The sequence below is a fragment of the Vulpes lagopus genome, chromosome 6 (assembly GCF_018345385.1).
Source record: "Vulpes lagopus strain Blue_001 chromosome 6, ASM1834538v1, whole genome shotgun sequence".
Classification (NCBI taxonomy): domain Eukaryota; kingdom Metazoa; phylum Chordata; class Mammalia; order Carnivora; family Canidae; genus Vulpes; species Vulpes lagopus.
In genome coordinates this window covers 104,228,628-104,247,238 of record NC_054829.1, presented here as the reverse complement: position 1 = coordinate 104,247,238, position 18,611 = coordinate 104,228,628, and the positions used below count along the sequence as shown (strand labels likewise).

The 18,611-nt window shown below is 37.8% G+C and overlaps 1 protein-coding gene and 1 long non-coding RNA gene across 5 annotated transcripts in view; one reads left to right on the top strand and one right to left on the bottom strand.

Moving 5' to 3' along the window:
* The window catches only part of PAPSS1 (3'-phosphoadenosine 5'-phosphosulfate synthase 1), a 185,037-nt gene that overhangs the window by 55,976 nt on the left and 110,450 nt on the right, over positions 1–18,611 (top strand). The window lies entirely within an intron of this gene.
* Positions 1–18,611, bottom strand: part of LOC121493775 — a 41,892-nt gene that overhangs the window by 9,214 nt on the left and 14,067 nt on the right. For all 4 annotated transcript variants that reach the window (XR_005988551.1, XR_005988554.1, XR_005988553.1 and 1 more), the window contains one exon: positions 12,900–13,008. This is a non-coding gene — a long non-coding RNA (uncharacterized LOC121493775). The remainder of the gene's footprint in view (positions 1–12,899; positions 13,009–18,611) is intronic.

Below are 18,611 nucleotides of genomic sequence, written 5' to 3'. Positions count from 1 at the left end.
CACCTCAAGTTCCTCACCTGCAAAATGTGGTAACACCCATTGCAGAGGGGTGTGCTAAAGACCACATGAACCAATGTAACAGTGTAATTGGCCCTGACCCTAGCACTTAATTTTTTTGTAACTTAAATGTTAGTGACATACAGTGCAATATTGGTTTCTGGAGTAGAATACAGTGATTCATCACTTACATACAATACACTGTGCCCATCACAAGTGCCCTCTTTAATACTCATGACCCATCTTGCTCATTCCCAACCCACCTCCCTCCAACTACCCTGGAGTTTTCTCTATCATTAAGAGTCTCTTATGGCTTGTTTCCCTTCTTTTCTCCTTTTCCCCTTTCCCATATGTTCATCTGTTTTGTTTCTTAAATTCCACATATGAAGAGATCATATAGTATTTTTCTTTGACTGACTTATTTCATTTAGTATAATCACTCTAGCTCTATCCACATCGTTGCAAATGGCAAAATTTCTTTTTCTGGTGGCTGAGTAATATTCCATTGTGTATATATATACCACGTCTTCTTTATCCATTCATCAGTCGATGGACATTTGGGCTCTTCTCCATAGTTTGGCTATTGTTGATAATGGGGCTATAAACAAACTTTTTGAAGAACCTCCATACTGTTCTTCAGAGTGGCTGCACCAGTTTGCATTCCCATCAACAGTGCAAGAGGGCTCCTCTTTCTCTGAATCCTTGTCAATATCTGTCATTTCCTGATTTGTTAATTTTAGCCATTCTGACAAGTGTGAGGTGGTATCTCATCATGGTTTTGATTTGTATTTCCCTGATGATGAGTGATGTTGAGCACCTTTTCATGTGTCCATTAGCCATCTGGATGTCTTCTTTGGAAAAGTGTCTATTCACATCTTCCACTCATTTTTTTTTTCTTAAGATTTTATTTATTTATTCATGAGAGACACACACAGAGAGAGAGAGGCAGAGACACAGGCAGAGGGAAAAGCAGGCTCCATGCAGGGAGCCCGATGTGGGACTCGATCCCGGGGCTCCAGGATCTCGCCCTGGGCTGAAGGCGGCGCTAAACCGCTGAGCCACACGGGCTGCCCCTTTCACCCATTTCTTAATTGGATTATTTGTTTTTTGGGTGTTGAGTTTATAAGTTTTTTATAGATTTTGGATACTAACCCTTTATCAAATACGTTGTTTGCCAATATCTTCTCCCATTCCATAGGCTGCCTTTTAGTTTTGTTGATTGCTTCCTTTGCTGTGTAGAACATTTTTATCCCGATGAAGTCCCAATAGTTCATTTTTACTTTTTTTCCCTTGCCTTTGGAGATGTGTCTAGCATGAAGTTGCTGTGGCTGAGCTCAAAGAGGTTTCTGCCTGTGTTCTCCTCTAGAGTTTTGATGGATTCCTATCTCACATTTAGGTCTTTCATACATTTTGAATTTATTTTTGTGTATGATATAAGAAAGTGTTCAGTTTCATTCTTCTGCATGTTGCTATCCAGTTTTCCCCACACCAAAAAAGAAATTGTCTTTTTTCCATTGGATATTCTTTCTTGCTTTGTCGAAGGTTAGTTGACCATTTAGTTTTGGGTCCATTTTTGGATTCTGTATTCTGTTCCATTGATCTATATGTCTTTGTGCCAGTACCATACTGTCTTGACTACAGCTTTGTAACAGATCTTGAAATCCAGAATTGTGATGCCTCCAGTTTTGTTTTTCTTTTTCAAAATTGCTTTGGCTATTCAGGGTTTTGTGGTTCCATACAAACTTTAGGGTTGTTTGTTCTAGTTCTGTGAAAAATGCTGGTGGTATTTTCATAGGGAGTATACTAAAGGTGTAGATTGCTTTGGGTAGTATAGATGTTTTATCAATGTTTGTTTTTCCAATCCATGAGCACAGAATGCTTTTCCATTTCTTTATGTCCTCTTCCATTTCTTTCATAAGTGATCTATAGTTTTAAGAGTACAGATCTTTTACCTCTTTGGTTGAGTTTATTCCTAGATATCTTAGTTTTTGGTGCAATTGCAAATGGGATTGATTCCTTGATTTCTTTTTCTGCTGCTTCATTATTGGCATATAGAAATGCAACAGATTTCTGCACATTGATGAGACCTCACTTTTTAAAAAAAAGTTGAAAAAAATAAAAAATAAAAAATAAAAAAAAGTTGAACTTTCCTTTCCACAAACATAGCATATTTCTCCATTCATTTAGGTCTTCTGAGTGTCCTTTTATAATATTTCATAGTTTCTTTTGTCCTGTACTGGCCTTATACATCTAGTAGATTTAATTTTAAACATCTTATATTTGAGCTATTTAAATGGAATATCTTTTTAAATTATGTTTTTTATGTGCTTGTTATAGAAACGTTTGCTGAGTGCTTATCAGATTTTATAGAAATGCAGTTGAGTTTTGCATATTGATCTCACAGTAAACTCGTATGTCTTATTGTAAGTTGTCTTTTAGATTTTTAAGGAGATTATCGTTATCATTTGTGAAATAATGAAATCCTTTGTCTTTTTTTCCAACCTTGTCTTTATTTCTTCCTGTCTTTCAGAGTAAGATTAACAAAATGAGTAGGAAAGCCTGCACAGTGCTGAGGCTGTTGCTTCAATGTCCGCATCCATCCTGGTCCCCACACAGTTTGGCACCATCTGGTGGTGATTATCCATTCCAGCTTACACATTGTTGGGAGCAACTCCGTCTGTAGCTGATTGGACTTCAGGAAAGCCTCAATGGTTCCAGGAAATTCCTGGCTCAAGCGTGCCAGTTTTCTGGGCCCACTTTGGGAATATTGAGTTGGGAGATTACTGAACACCTCCCCTCTGGGTTTCATGTTATTTTTCTGCTTGGCTCCCCCCACTCTACCTGTCCCAGATACCATTTCCCAACCTCAGAAGATAAAAGCTTTAGTCTCCATCCTTCCTTTGTTCTACCTGCGGGGTTCTGTTGGTAGATGGAAGCAAATTTTCCATTCCATAATCTCAGAATTCATGAGATTTGGGGTATATTTTTACAAGGTTTTGTTTAGTTGTATATTTTGTTCTCTCCTTCCATTATAAAAAGAGCTACAAAAAACTTGAGGATTTTTTTGTTTGTTTGTTTTATTCATAGCCGTATAACCAATAAGTAGGACTTCTTAGCATGCAGGCACCCATATATATTCACTGAGTAAAGTTAATGGATGGATACTGAAACCTTGGATTATGTGGTAGATTTGTTAGTATCTTTCTATAATTCTATTACTTATTGTTCTATATTTTTAAGCCTGTCTTATCAGACACATACAAAATTAAAATTATTATATACTCTTGATGAACTCAATCTTGTTTAATAATTTTTTGGGTTTTTTGATTTCTGTTTGGTCATAAAACCTATTTCAATGCTAACATGCCATCAAACTTTCCTTTAGCTAATACCTGCCAAGTATGTCTTTTCACTTACTTTTACTTTCAACTTTTATATGTCCTTATGTTTTATGTCCCTCTCTTCTAAACAGTATTTGACTGGATTTCCTAATACAATTGAGCAATCTATCATTTAACTGGTGAGTTTAGTTCATTTATTTTTATGATGATTATTGATATATCTGAATTTATTTTTATGTGTCTTTTAAAAAATATTTTATTTATTCATGAGAGACACAGATAGAGAGGTGGAGACATAAGCAGAGAAAAAAACAGGCTCCTTGTGGGGACCCTGGGATCACGACCTGAGCCAAAGGCAGCTGCTCAACCACTGAGCCACCCAGCTGCCCTTATATCTAGGTGTCTTAAAACCTGTTTAATCTTCTTATTGATTTTTTTCTAATTTAATAATTACATTTCTAGAAAATCCTTTGCTTCTTTTTTAGATCAGATTATTCCTATTGGTCTCGTATTGCCTGCTTACCTTTAATTTCATTGTTTAATTCCATTGTAATTTAAATAATTTCATTGTTTCAGTATATATTCTATATCCAAACCTTCAATCTGTGGTTTTTTTTTTAATTTTTATTTATTTATGATAGTCACAGAGAGAGAGAGAGAGAGAGGCAGAGACATAGGCAGAGGGAGAAGCAGGCTCCATGCACCGGGAGCCCGACGTGGGATTCGATCCTGGGTCTCCAGGATCGCGCCCTGGGGCAAAGGCAGGCGCTAAACCGCTGTGCCACCCAGGGATCCCTCAATCTGTGTTTAAGTTAGAATTGTTATATTAGGTAACATTTATATAGTGCTAACATTACTGCTACATATATTAGATAAACATGTGCCAAGTACTCTTTAAAACATTTAAAAAATAATATATTTTATTTAACCCCATATTCCTGAAGTACTATCATTTCAATGAAGTACTCTTTTAAGAACTTTACTTATATTAACTCATTTAGCCCTCATTTTCCAGATTAATCCCATTTCACAGGTTAGGAAATTGCAGCAAAGAGAGGTAAAAAAAATCTGACCAGGATCACGTAGCAGGCCAATTTCTGAGCTGGGATTTTGAACTGAGCTGACACTATATTCTATTAATCAATATAAGGAGGGGGGAAACCAAGCATTGTTTTTATTTTTATTTTTTAATAATTCTCTTTTTTAAAGATTTTATTTATTTGGGCAGCCCGGGTGGCTCAGCGGTTTAGCGCCACCTTCAGACCAGGGCGTGATCCCGTAGACCGGGGATCGAGTCCCACATCGGGCTCCCTGCGTGGAGCCTGCTTCTCCCTCGGCCTGTGTCTCTCATGAATAAGTAAATAAGAGAGACACAGAGAAAGAGAGAGAGAGGCAGAGACACAGGCCGAGGGAGAAGCAAGAAGCAGGCTCCACGCAGGGAGCTGGACGTGGGATTTGATCCCGGGACTCCCTTTATCTATGTTTTTAGATAAAGAAATTTTACTTTTGTTGTTGTTGTTGTTTTTTAAAGATTTTATTTATTTATAGAGATGCAGAGAGAGAGAGAGGCAGAAACACAGGCAGAGGGAGAAGCAGGCTCCACGCAGAGAGCCCGATGTGGGACTCGATCCAGGGCCTCCAGGATCTCGCCCTTAGCTGCAGGCGGCGCTAAACCGCTGCGCCACCGGGGCTGCCCTGCTTTTTTTTTTTTTTTTTTTAAAGATTTTTAGTTTTTTTATTCATGAGAGACACAGGCAGAGACATAGGCAGAGGGAGAGGCAAGCTGATGTGGGTGGGACTTGATCCCTGGACCCAGGAATCACACCCTGAGCTGAAGGCAAATGCTCAACTGCTGAGCCACCCAGGTGTCCCACTTTTGCTTTTTTAAATGCTTTTAATTTTCAACTTTCTTCATGTGGGAGGTGGCTTTTTCCATTTCTTCTTTAGTTTACTGTTCATATCCTTTGTCCTTTTCCTCCTGGAGTCCTAAATGAACTTCGTATTAAAAGCTCCTTGCTGAGGCTTCCCTGGGACAAGGGCATGACTCTTTCTGCTGTGCGTCTCTTTATTTTCTTAATGATGTCTTCAGGTCAAGATCCCAGGAAGAGTGTTTCTCAGTAAGAATGTAAGGTGCAAGGCAGATGAAAGTATTGCATATTGAAGGGGTTTAAATAGTGCATGTCCTCAAGGACTGAGGATTCAAGGCAGTAGACCTGCTAAACTTAAAGTCATAGGATAACTTTCAAATCATCCTGAAAACCTATGAGTTTGACCTGAGATTTAAAGAGAGAACAGCTGGAATGCTACAGAGAGAAGAGTTTGTGCTTCTAACAAGCCACTCTGCACTGAGCAAGATGACTAGAAAGAAGAAATCACCACAAAAGAATCAGAAACAGTACTCTCTGCTACAGAGTTACAGAGTTTGGATTACAATTCAATGTCAGAAAGCCAATTCAGAAGCACAATTATAAAGCTACTGGTGGCTCTGGAAAAAAGCATAAAGGATTCAAGAGACTTCATGACTGCAGAATCTAGATCTAATCAGGCTGAAATTAAAAGTCAAATGACATGCAATCCAAACTGGAGGTCCTAACAATGAGGGTTAATGAGGTAGAAGAAAGAGTGAGTGACATAGAAGACAAGTTGATGGCAAGGAAGGAAGCTGAGGAAAAAAGAGAAAAACACTGAAAAGGCCATGAGGAAAGGTTAAGGGAAATAAATGACAGCCTCAGAAAGAAAAATCTACATTTAATTAGGGTGCCAGAGGGCGCCAAAAGGGACAGAGGACCAGAAAGCATATCTGAACAAATCATAGCTGAGAACTTCCCTAACTTGGGGAGGGAAACAGGCATTCAGATCCAGGAGATAGAGAGATCCCCCCTAAAATCAATAAAAACCATTCAACACCTTGACATCTAATAGTGAAACTTGCAAATTCCAAGATAAAGAGAAAATCCTTAAAGCAGCAAGAGACAAGAGATCCTTAACTTATATGGGGAGAAATATTAGATTAACAGCAGACCTCTCCACAGAGACCTGGCAGGCCAGAAAGGGCTGGCAGGATATATTCATGTCTTAAATGAGAAGAAAATGCAGCCAGGAATACTCTATTCAGCAAGGCTCTCATTCAGAATAGAAGGAGAGATAAAAGAGCTTCCAAGATAGGCAGAAACTGAAAGAATATGTGACCACCAAACCAGCTCTATGAGAAATGTTTAGGTGGACTCTGTAAAAGAAAGAGGAAGCCCAAAGAAATAACCCACAAAAACAGGGACTGAATAGGTATTATGATGACAGTAAATTCATATCTTTCAATAGTAACTCTGAACGTGAATGGGCTTAATGATCTCATCAAAAGTCGCAGGGTTTCAGACTAGATAAAAAAGCAAGACCCATCTATTTGCTGTCTACAAGAGACTCATTTTAGACCTAAGGACACGACAGCCTGAAAATAAAAGGTTGGAGAACCATTTATCATTCAAATCATCCTCAAAAGAAAGCAGGGGTAGCAATCCTCATTTTCAGGTAAAGTTTATCCCAAAGACTGTAGTAAGAGATGAAGAGGGACACTATATCATACTTAAAGTATCTATCCAACAAGAGGGCCTAACAATCATGAATATTTATGCCCTGAATGTGGGAGCTGCCAAGTATATCAATCAATTAATAGCCAAACTAAAGACATACTTAAATGATAATACACCAATAGTAGGAGACTTCAATATAGCACTTCCTGCAAATGACATATATTCAAGCACAACATCTCCAAAGAAACAAGAGCTTTGAATGATACACGGACCAGATGGATTTCACAGATATTTACAGAACTTTACATCCAAATGCAACTGAATACAGATTCTTCTCAAGTGCACATGGAACTTTCTCCAGAATAGAACACATAGTGGGTCACAAATCAGGTCTCAACCGATACCAAAAGATTGGGATTGTCCCCTGCATATTTTCAGACCATAATGCTTTGAAACTTGAACTCAATCATAAGAAGAAATTTGAAAGAAATTCAAACATGTGGAGGTTAAAGACCATCTTGCTAAAAGATGAAAGGTCAACCAGGAAGTTAGAGAATTAAAAAGATTCATGGAAACTAATGAGATTGAAGATACAACTGTTCAAAATCTTATACAGCAAAAGTGTCCTGAGAGGGAAATACATCTCAATACAAGCATCCCTAAAAAATTGGAAAAAACTCAAATACACAAGCTAACCTTGCACCTAAAGGAACTGGAGAGAGAACAGCAAATAAAACCTACACAAAGCTGAAGAAGAGTTAATAAAGATTTGAGCAGAACTCAATGAAATAGAGACGAGAAGAACTGTAGAACAGATCAACAAAACCAGGAGTTGGTTCTTTGAAAGAATTAATAAGATACATAAATCATTAGCCAGCCTTATTAAAAACAAAAGAGAAAAGACTCTAATTAATAAAATCATGAATGAAAAAGAGAGATCACAACCAATACCAAGGAAATACAAACGATTATGCTCAAAACATATTATGAGCAGCTATACGCCAATAAATTAGGCAAGCTAGAAGAAATGGACGCATTTCTGGAAAACCACAAACTACCAAAATGGAAACAAGAAGAAATAGAAAACCTGAACAGGCCGATAACCAGGGAGGAAAGTGAAGCAGTCATCAAAAACCTCCCAAGACACAAAAGTCCAGGACCAGATGGCTTCCCAGGGGAATTCTATCAAACGCTTAAAGAAAAAACAATACTTATTCTACTAAAGCTGTTCTGAAAGGTAAAAAGGGATGGAATACTTCCAAACTCATTCTATGAGGCCAGCATCACCTTAATTCCAAAACCAGACAAAGACCCCACCAAAATGGAGAATTATAGACCAATATCCCTGATGAACACAGATGCAAACATTCTCAACAAGATACTAGCCAATAGGATCCAACAATACATTAAGAAGATTATTCACCACGACCAAGTGGGATTTATCCCCAGGGTGCAAGGCTGGTTCAACACTCGTAAAGCAATCAATGTGATAGATGATATCATCAAGAGAAAAAACAAGAACCATATGATCCTCACAATAGATGCAGAGAAAGCATTTGACAAAATACAGCATCCATTCCTGGTCAAAACTCTTCAGAGTGTAGGGATAGAGGGAACAGGGAACATTCCTCAGCATCTTAAAAGCCAGCTATGAAAAGCCCACAGCAAATATCATTCTCAATGGGGAAACACTGGGAGCCTTTCTCCTAAGATTAGGAACACGACAGGGATGTCCACTCTCACCACTGCTATTCAACATAGTACTAGAAGGCCTAGTTTCAGCAATCAGGCAACAAAAAGAAATAAAACGCATTCAAATAGGCAAAAAAGAAGTCAAACTCTCCATCTTTGCAGATGACATGATATTGTACATAGAAAACCCAAAAGACCCTACCCCAAGATTGCTAGAAATCATACAGCAATTCAGCAGTGTGGCAGGATACAAAATCAATGCCCAGAAATCCGTGGCTTTTCTATACACTAACAATGAAACTGAAGAAAGAGAAATTAAGGAGTCAATCCCATTTACAATTTCACCCAAAAGCATAAGATACCTAGGAATAAACCTAACCAAAGAGGTAATGGATCTATACCCTAAAAACTACAGAACACTTCTGAAAGAAATTGAGGAAGACACAAAGAGATGGATAAATATTCCATGCTCTTGGATTGGCAGAATTAATATTGTGAAAATGCCAATGCTACCCAGGGCAATTTACACATTCAGTGCCATCCCTATCAAAATACCATGGACTTTCTTCAGAGAGTTGGAACAAATCATCTTAAGATTTGTGTGGAATCAGAAAAGACCCCAAATAACGAGGGGAATATTGAAAAAGAAAACCAGAGCTGGGGGCATCACAATGCCGGATTTCAGGTTGTACTACAAAGCTGTGATCAAGACAGTGTAGTACTGGCACAAAAACAGACACATAGATCAGTGGAACCCTGAGAATGGTCCCTCAACTCTATGGTCAACTAATATTCAACAAAGCAGGAAAGACTATCCACTGGAAAAAGGACAGTGTCGTCAACAAATGGTGCTGGGAAAATTGGACAGCCACGTGCAGAAGAAAGAAACTGGACCATTCTCTTATACCATCACAAAGATAAACTCAAAATGGATGAACGATCTAAATGTGAGACAAGATTCCATCAAAATCCTAGAGGAGAACACAGGCAACACCCTTTTTGAACTTGGCCACAGCAACTTCTTGCAAGATACATCTATGAAGGCAAGGGATACAAAAGCAAAAATGAATTACTGGGGACTTAATCAAGATAAAAAGCTTCTGTAAGCAAAAGAAACAGTCAACAAATTAAAAGACAACCTACAGAATGGGAGAAAAAATGACATATCAGATAAAGGGCTAGTATCCAAGATCTATAAAGAACTTTAAACTCAACAGCAAAGAAACAAACAATCCAATCATGAAATGGGCAAAAGATATGAACAGAAATTTCACAGAGGAAGACATAGACATGGCCAACAAACACATGAGAAAACGCTCCGCATCACTTGCCATCAGGGAAATACAAATCAAAACCACCATGAGATTCCACCTCACACCAGTGAGAATGGTGAAATTAACAAGACAGGAAACAACAAATGTTGGAGAGGATGTGGAGAAAGGGGAACCCTCCTGCACTGTTGGTGGGAATGTGAACTGGTGCAGCCACTCTGGAAAACTGTGTGGAGGTTCCTCAAAGAGTTAAAAATAGAACTGCCCTATGACCCAGCAATTGCACTACTGGAGATTTACCCCAAAGATACAGATGCAGTGAAATGGCAGGATACCTGCACCCCAATCTTTATAGCAGCAGCAATGTTCACAATAGCCAAACTGTGGAAGGAGCCTCAGTGTCCATCGGAAGATGAATGGATAAAGAAGATGTGGTCTATGTATACAATGGAATATTGCTCAGCCATTAGAAACGACAAATACCCACCATTTGCTTTGACGTGGATAGAACTGGAGGGTATTATGCTGAGTGAAGTAAGTCAATCGGAGAAGGACAAACATTATATGGTTTCATTCATTTGGGGAATATAAAAAATAGTGAAAGGGATTAAAGGGGAAAGGAGAGAAAAGGAGTGGGAAATATCAGAGAGGGTGACAGAACATGAGAGACTCTAACTCTGGGAAATGAACAAAGGGTAGTAAAAGGGGAGGTGGGCGGGGGGGGAGGGGGTTGGGGTGACTGGGTGAGGGGCACTGAGGGGGGCACTTGATGGATGAGCACTGGGTGTTATGCTATATGTTGGCATATAGAACTCCCAATTAAAAAAATATAGAAAAATAAATAAATAAATACATAAAATCTCCTTGCCTTAACAATAAATGTGCTTTTATTTAATAAATTTTACATTTCAGAAGAGATGTGATCCCAGTTAATATTTTAATTTCCTAAGGAAAATTAGAAGATTTATATAATTCCCTTTTCAAAGAAAATGCACTTCTCATCCTTACTATGAGGAAATTAATAGCTATTATTTTCTATTATTTTCTCATCTCTGAGCTCAAAATTCCATAAGAAAAACATAAAGAAAGGGAGAAAAATGTGCATATCCTTCTGTTATGTCTATCATGTAAAATATCATTTCTGGATCCCTGTGAGTTAAATAAATACTTATTTGTTATGTCAGAGAACTAAATTTACCTACAATTCCACATATAGAATCTAACATAATTTAAAAAGACACAACTTATATTTCTATTATTTTAAGGAAAAAAACAAGCAAGATTCACCCGTTCTTTTTAGAAGGGAAAAATTAGTGATCATACACGGTAAGAACGAGAATAATTAATTTTTAAAAATGAGCCACTGGAAAAAAAATGAGCCACTGGAGAGTTCCTTTATGGAGATATCCAAAGGCTTATTCTATTTTTAAAACAAAGCCAAAATATTTCAGAAATTCAAGAATTATATACTCCCAACCCAGCCTTAGGAAAACAGCACAATTTAGGAATGTCGCCATCTAGTGTTCAGTTTTAGAATTGATCCCAGAAAATTAGTGTAATCTAGACAGATTATTTCAAAATGTATTTAACATCTTGACTCTGACTTTGGAGCCAGAGATCAAGAGAGAGTTTCCTGAGGTAACTGAGCAGTTTTTATAATTAAAAAAAATAAGAGGTTACTAAAGATGTATGTGTATATATATGTGAGGATAGAAATGAGTGAGGGTAGACAACGGAAGGAGAAAATGGCAATTACACAGGATCTTTTAGGAAGAATAAAAAAAAATGTGAGGAGAAGGTTGAGGGTCAAGTCTTTGAAGAGATAGGAAAATAGTGCAATTGGTCATTGATATATATTGGATGGGAAATTAAAAAAATAAAATGTATTTTATTTTTACAACTTTTGAGGGATTTTTTTCTTTTTTAGATAAAATCTCCCACTTGTTGAGGGTTTAGTGAGTGCCAGTTATTCTAAGTGCTTTGGAATGTAATACATATTTGACTTCTATATAATCATTCTGTTAGTAACTCCCACTTAAAGATGAAAAATTGAGATACAAGCTGTGATTTGTCTAAACCAAGGAACTGGCTCCAATATCCATGCTCTTAATCCATGTACTATTCTTCCTTTTAAAATAACTACAGAGCTTAGGCTGAAGTCACTAGGCAACGTTAGATGGAAAGTTAAGTCAACTATCTAAATAATTTTGACCAAATTTTATTTTTATTATCTGGGTCTGGTGTTAGCACTGGTAAACTCATCCAACAGGTGCTCAGTTTTCCCTTTTACATCTATGTTTGTACTCTTGGCAAACTTTAGTACATATATATTTTTTCATATAAAAATGTTATAGTATTTTACTCTCATTTGAAAAGTATATATATTGACTTCTTCTTTAGTATGGTGCTAAATTTCTTCTCAACTCTTGATCTTCTGATCACTATGGTCACTATGATCAATTGTGTCCCACCTCCAACTCATATATTGCAGTCCTAACTCCCAGTACCTCAGCATGTGATTATATTTGGAGATAAGGTCTTTAGCGAGATAATTAACTTAATTTGAGGTCACTAGGGTTGCCCTAATCCAACATGACTGGTATCCTTTTAAGAGGAAATTTGGACACAGATGGTTACAGAGGCAAGACTGTGTGAAAGCACAAGGAATAGCTATTTCTACTGCCATCTCTAGGCTGAGGAGAGAGGCCTCAGAAGAAACTGTCCCTGCCAACATCTGATCCCAGACTTCCAGCTTCCAGCACTGTGAGAAAATAAACTTCTGTTGGTTAAGACTGAATCTGTGGATCTATGGCAATTATGGCGACCCTTGCCAACTAGTACAGTTACTGTATTGAGGGTCTTAGTTAAAAAAAAAACAAACAAACATCCTTGCTAGTTTAAAGAGAAGAGACACTTCTCAAGGAAAAGTAGATAGCTCAGAGAATCTTTGGAGGACTAGAGAGCCAGGTTTGGAGGCGAGGCATTTCAGAAAAACAATGCCTAAATCACATAGTGAGATTGTGCCAGTAACAGCTTCAATGAAACCGGGTGCTATAATGCATGCCACTCACTCTAGACATGAGATGCCAGAACTTCATCTTCTGATCATGATGTAACTGAGGTGCATCTGGTTCACCTGGTTCTGGGTGTCCCAAACAGGCAAGTTTAGACCACTCACAGCTGACAAAATACAAAGGTAAAGAGATGAGCGGTGGTGAAACAATAAATGGATTGTTTCCAAGAGGCCAGCGCCTGGAAGACAGGGTACTAATGTCTCAAAGACTGTCTTCAAATACTTCTAAATTTATGTAAGGAAATGCGGGACAAAGGTAGGTGGGGACATGGGCCATGAAGTTCAGGTTAAATCATTGTCTTGGGGTCACTTATGCAGTCTTACAGGGCAGTCATTATTGCTTGAGGGTAGTTTGGGATCCCATCAGAAGATGCTTTGCCCATCAGGTCTTTTGACTGATTTAAAACATAAGCTAGAAAGAAGAACTTAGCTAAAATGTATAGACTGAAGTCAAAATGAAGGTAAAGTCCTCTTTCAATGAAAGATGACATCTAAACTGTCACCTTGGCAAAAACAAACCAAAAAAGGATTTCCTGCAATCTTCACCTTGCCTTGTCATTTAGCTCATTTCTGGTTTGATATCCCACATGAGTGTGTGATTGGAGGAACCTAGGCTTCATGCCTGCAACCCATCTGTGAGCTGAGTGTGGAGAATGAGTATTCTGGCCTCTTCTGCCTTGTGGAAGTGGATCAAAAGGCAGGAAATTGCCCAGGCAGAGAAAGGATTCTCAAAGGATGGTGGCATACCAGAAAAGGCACACAAAGAGAAACAACTTCAAAACCTCAGTGGTATGATTCTTTGACCAGCTGCTCAGGTGGTACATCTCTCTGAGACCTAATTGTCATTTCCATAGTCCTTAACCTTTTCTTGAATCTATTTTTATTTTCAATGGATAAAACTCTCCCTGGTCTAGAATTCAGATAACTATTAAGCACAAATAGCTGATCCCTCACCCCACCCATTGTGTACCTTCGTAGGAAAGAAAAAAACATTAGGCAGGTTAATATGAAGATGTTGGTTGCCAAGTGGTCATTCATTCCTCCTTACATTGGTAAAGAACCCCTCAACTTTCCTTTTCCTCATTCCTTCCCCCAGTCTTTCCCTGTGGTTTTTTTTTTTTTAAGATTTTATTTATTTATTCATGAGACATACAGAGAAAGAGAGAGAGAGAGAGAGAGAGAGAGAAGCAGAGACACAGCAGATAGAGACACAGACAGAGGGAGACACAGGATCCATGTAGGGAACCTGATGTGGGACTCGATCCTGGGACCCCAGGATCATGCCCCGGGCTAAGGCAGCGCTAAACCGCTGAGCCACTGGGGCTGCCCTGGCTCTTCTCTTTCATCTGTGGTTGCTAGGCAAGGACATAAGCCTTGGAGTTACTGCTGACCAAACTGATATTTCTTTCTTTTTTTTTTTTTTAAGATTTTATCTATTTATTCATGAGACACACACACACACACACACAGAGAGAGAGAGAGAGAGAGAGAGAGAGAGAGAGAGAGAGGCAGAGACACAGGCAGAGGGAGAAGCAGGCTCCATGCAGGGAGCCTGATGTGGGAATCGATCCTGGGACTCTAGTATCAAGCCCTGGGCCAAAGGCAGGCGCTAAACTGCTGAGCTACCCAGGGATCCCCCAAACTGATATTTCTTGATAAAAACTTTCCTGATTATAAAGCTGGCACAGAGGAAAGTAGAGCCAAAGGAAAGATAGAAACAGTCCAAATATCCTTGAACACTTAGAACCAGCTAGGCCTAATTTTTCAGCTTAAATCCATTTAAATGATTTCAGTCATTATAAACCAAAAGACTTCACTAATTTTATTGGGTAAATAAAAGTTAATTGGTAAACAAAGACTTTTCCCTAAAAATTCTCCTTTAACAAACATTTATAGTACCTCCAACTCAGTGCCCAAATGAAAAAAAACTTGGCATGTTTTTATATAGTATATATATACCAGCCTCATCTCCCACCTCCACACCCCATATATTCCCCCACCCCTGCACACACAAACAACACACATACACACAGGATAATAGAAAATAGAGTAAATATATCAAAAATTTTATTCATCTTGATTTCTCTTCAGATGAAATGACCTTTTTAGGATTTGATGACAGATATACTTACATATATTTCTCTATATTTTTTGCTTTATCCAGGTTTACTCTTGAATATAACACAGAATTATTTTTCTCTTTCTTGTAGCCCAGTATTTGGATGTCAGCATAGTGTTAATTGCATTTGTTTTTCTTTTAACATACATGGCTTCATTCTCTTCAGGTTTGACCTTTCAGTCTCTTTCCTATATTTTTACTATTCCAAGGTAAATGCTGGGGCATAAAAACACATGTTTAATAGAGGAATATTACAATTTTGGGCGGACTTTCATCTCTATCTCCTGTAAGAATTCATGAGTTCTGTCAAGTAACAATAGTATCTTACTTTACTTTGTTTCATCTTTTAGTTTGCAATAGCTAGTTTTAACTGTCTTTTCCTTTTCTTTTAAATTTAAATTTTTTTTTTATTTTTAAAGATTTTATTTATTTATTTACGAGAGGTACAGAGAGAGAGGGGCAGAGACATAGGCAGAGGGAGGAGAAACAGGCTCCATGCAGGGAGCCCCATGTAGGACTCGATCTCAGGACTCTGTGATCATACCGAGCTGAATGCAGATGCTCAATCACTGAGCCACCCAGGCATCCCTTTTTTTTTTTTTTTTAAAGTAGACTTTACACTGAGCATGGAGCCCAACATGGAGCTTGAACTCATGACCATAAGATCCAGACCTAAGCTGAGATCAAGAATCAGACGCTTAACTGACTAAGCCACCCAGGTACGTTGTCCTTTGTCTTCTAATCATAAATCAGATCCTACTATACTAATCTTAAGAGGAACTGTTGTATTCAAGGAAACAGACCATTATCACCAATTTATATCTTGGGAGGAAATATTTCATTAAAGGAACTATACCTGAATATTTATGGACTCTGGTTCTTGAGTTGTGTTTCTGCATAAATTACAAACTGAGACATAAATGAATGCCCTGGAGAAACAATAGAAATAAGCACTTAGTCCATTTGGGCTGCTATAACAAAATGCCACATACTGGGTGACTTACAACCAATAGACATTTATTTCTCATAGTTCTGGAAGCCTCCAGATCTCAAGTCTAAGATCAAGGCTCCAGCATGGTTGCCTTCTGGTAAAGGCCATTTGCCTTGTTTGTAGCTGGTGCATTCTTGCTGTGCACTCACATGGGCTAGGGATCTTGGTGGGGTCTTTTTTATAAGGTACCAATCCCATTCATGAGGGCTCTACCCTCGTAACCTCAGCCCTTAAGGGCCCCAGCTACTAACACCATCATCTTTGGAGATTAGGATTCAATATGTGAATTTTGGGAGGACACAAACGTAGAAAGCACCATGACACATTAGTTTGAAGATATTTATTTCTGATGCTCTACAATGCCTTCCTTCCAGTTTTTCCTTTAACAACATTAACTTTGTGTTTTATTGGACATACCGTCATCTAGTGTGTTTCTTCATATTATCATGAAATGTGCTCCTATGATTTCAAAATAAAAACTTACTCCTAAATATTTAAATTCTTATTCTATAACTTTGCTTTCATAAATTTCATTTACTCGAATACTTATATGGAATAATTTTCATGTGAATATCTGGATGTTGTGTCCAATAAAAACTACAACTTTTATGTAAGGTGTGAAGAGCTCTGATTTAGGATCCTATGCATTTTAGGTTGCTACACTGCTCACCTAGAAAGGGACAAATCCTAAAGTGGGGATGACTGCTTGCTATGACAACATAGTAACACAAGGTCTGGGCTTGAGTGGCTTATTTGAAATGAATGCATGGGTTTCTCAGAATTTTACCTTACAAATACTCAAGCCGGTGTGACCTACTCAATCTTCTGGACATCTAGGGAGAAAAGAATTAGGAATAAGGGGAAGGCAGAGCAGAAGAGAAGGGGAAAAGAGGGGGGGGGAAGAAGGATTGTGTTTAACATTTTATCCTTTGTAAATAATTAGTAAATAATTAGTATCCCCAAACTTATAAATAAAGGATAAAGTTCCCTGACTGAAATTTGGATTTTGTTTTAAGGTTAGGAATTTATAATTTCCTAATTGTTATTGATATTTGCAGGCTAAACAGAGCAGATGTGCTTTTAAATTAGATTTGCCAATTATAAACAAATGGATGCCTCAAGTTCAATTTTTTCTTACTTCCTTATTGTATGAAAGTATTTTAATTTTGTTTACTGCAAGAAGTATGCAGTTAAATTGGCTTTTCTGTGATTAAATATTTCAAAACTTCTTTTATTTGGTTTTTAATTTTTACTGATAAAGTGGTTATTTCCAAAAATAAAAGGTAAGCGATTGTAGTAAACAGCAAACTTATTCAAGTATTTATAAATAAATACTTATATTTCCTCTAAAATAGGTCATTTCTGAAACAGACACATGTACTTATAATTTAGGAACAATATATTAAGTTTATGCAATAATTTTTAAAATTATTTTTATATATTGTTTACCAATTGCTGTCTAACAAACTACTTCAAAACAGGGGCTTAAAACAACCACCATTTATAATGCCTCACAATTCTATGGATTGGGATTTGGCCATGGCTTATGTATTTCACTACTAGGACCAGAATGTCCAGGATGACTTCTTCACTCACATGTCTGTCATTTTAGCTAGGATGGATTGAACTATGCGGTTTGGCTTGTATAGTTCCACTGGAGTCAGATGCTTAGGGCTTTTTTTCTCCCTGTTGGTTGGATTACTGGGTCTTTTCCATGTAGTATCAGAGCCTCTCTTTCTCCCTGTGGCCTCTTCATGTTGGATTTTGGGCAAGGTAGCAAGATTTCTTAAATTATCAGGCTTAAGCCTGGAATGGACACAATCATTTCTGCTGCATTCTGTTAGCTATAGTAAGCCATAAGATCAGCCTAGATCCAGTGTGGGAGAGGACTACACAAGGGAGTGAATATCAGCAGGGGTGGTTCATCAGGGGAGAGGAGATATCTTGTGGAGACTAGCTACTACAGCACATGTGTCCCTTGACAACATCATTTCCTGGAACCTCAATGATAAAATCGAGCTTTTCTCAAGATACATCTTTCATGTAATCTGAAGTTTAAGAAATGCTTTTCAGAAAAAGGGAACTTGGCTTAAAAGATTTGGGAGACAGTATAAACCATAGCCCTTCTCTTGAGCTTATAATAATGGCACACTAAAAACAGGATTTTACCATATAAGAATTTAGTTTAACCCATATTTCCTACACATTTAAGTGCATAGAACTATATCTCCCACTTAGTAATCACTTAGCAATATTTGTTGAATCAGAATTATCACAGAATCCTTTTCCACAAAACACATGTTCACATTACAAAGAATTGATATTTTCAACAGAAGGAACTTTGGGAAAACAGATCTGTTATGTGAGAGAAGAGTATATGATTCTGAGTTTCTTCCAGACCTACAACCCCCATATAGGTGCTTTCTAATGAATTAATTGCTTTACCTTAGACTATAGAACCTTACTTCCTGGTTGCAGGGGATTAGACTCCAGATGGACAACCCGACCTAGAGGCACCTGTCAGTTAACCAGCAACTTAAAAGATACGCTGGCATGAGAGATTTTACCAAAAGGGGTAGCCTAAATTGGATTGTGATAGG